The sequence below is a fragment of the Sturnus vulgaris genome, unplaced genomic scaffold (genome assembly GCF_052056855.1).
Source record: "Sturnus vulgaris isolate bStuVul1 unplaced genomic scaffold, bStuVul1.hap1 Scaffold_156, whole genome shotgun sequence".
Lineage (NCBI taxonomy): Eukaryota > Metazoa > Chordata > Aves > Passeriformes > Sturnidae > Sturnus > Sturnus vulgaris.
Window position 1 is genome coordinate 1,675,641 of NW_028276073.1, and position 1,776 is coordinate 1,677,416.

A 1,776-nucleotide genomic window follows, 5' to 3' on the forward strand; every position below is an offset into this window, starting at 1 on the left:
GTTGCCCTCGGCCGGCCTTTGGACGTGGCAGCCTAATGCTGGGTAGACCTGTTGCCCTCGGCCGGCCTTTGGACGTGGCGGCCGAATGCTGGGTAGACCTGTTGCCCTCGGCCGGCCTTTGGACGTGGCGGCCTAATGCTGGGTAGACCTGTTGCCCTCGGCCGGCCTTTGGACGTGGCGGCCTAATGCTGGGTAGACCTGTTGCCCTCGGCCGGCAGTGTTACCGGCCGGCCTAATGCTGGGTAGACCTGTTGCCCTCGGCCCGCCGTGTTACCGGCCAGCCGAATGCTGGGTAGACCTGTTGCCCTCGGCCGGCCTTTGTACCTGACGGCCGAATGCTGGGTAGACCTGTTGCCCTCGGCCGGCCTTTGGACGTGGCGGCCGAATGCTGGGTAGACCTGTTGCCCTCGGCCGGCCTTTGTACCTGACGGCCGAATGCTGGGTAGACCTGTTGCCCTCTGCCGGCCGGCCTAATGCTGGGTAGACCTGTTGCCCTCGGCCGGCCTTTGGACGTGGCGGCCTAATGCTGGGTAGACCTGTTGCCCTCGGCCGGCCTTTGGACGTGGCGGCCGAATGCTGGGTAGACCTGTTGCCCTCGGCCGGCCTTTGGACGTGGCGGCCGAATGCTGGGTAGACCTGTTGCCCTCGGCCGGCCTTTGGACGTGGCGGCCGAATGCTGGGTAGACCTGTTGCCCTCGGCCGGCCTTTGGACGTGGCGGCCGAATGCTGGGTAGACCTGTTGCCCTCGGCCGGCCTTTGTACGTGGCGGCCGAATGCTGGGTAGACCTGTTGCCCTCGGCCGGCCTTTGGACGTGGCGGCCTAATGCTGGGTAGACCTGTTGCCCTCGGCCGGCCTTTGGACGTGGCGGCCGAATGCTGGGTAGACCTGTTGCCCTCGGCCGGCCTTTGGACGTGGCGGCCGAATGCTGGGTAGACCTGTTGCCCTCGGCCGGCAGTGTTACCGGCCGGCCTAATGCTGGGTAGACCTGTTGCCCTCGGCCCGCCGTGTTACCGGCCAGCCGAATGCTGGGTAGACCTGTTGCCCTCGGCCGGCCTTTGTACCTGACGGCCGAATGCTGGGTAGACCTGTTGCCCTCTGCCGGCCGTCTTTCCGGCTGGCCTAATGCTGGGTAGAACTGTTGCCCTCGGCCGGCCCTGGTACCGGCCGGCCTAATGCTGGGTAGACCTGTTGCCCTCGGCCGGTCTTTGTCTCTGGCCGCCCGCGGCGTGGTAGTCCTGTTACCGTCGGCCGGCCTTGCAGCCCGGCCGCCGCGCGATGGCGCCCCGTCTCTTCCATCGGACGCGCGGCCCCCTTGTCGTCTCTGCAGCGGCGAGCACGCCTTCGGCGGTCGGCCTGCACGTCCGGCATGACCGCGGGCACTGGCAGCCCAGCAGGCAGCCCTGCTCTCGCGTCTTCTTCCCCCCGGCGAAAGGCGGGGCGTGAAGGCGGGCGACTTTCGGTCCCAGCCGTGCCCAGGTGTCCCTGCCGGCTCCGTGCGCCAGCATCCACTGGCGAGCTCCGCCGGCCTCTTCCCCAGCCGCGGCCCCTGTCCGCTCCGCCGTCATGGTGCCGGCACCCCACTTCCCCAAGCGCTCCCCGACAGGAGCAGGCAGCGTTGTCGCGCCCCCTCCCCGTGCTCGAATGGACCGCGGCCCTGCTCCGGGCTTCATTTCTGCAGCGCGCTCGCTCGCTCGCTCGCGCGCTCCCTCCCTCCCCCCCCCCTCCCCCCTCCCCCCGGCCGCCCGCCCGCCGCGCTGCCGCCCTGCCGCAGGCTT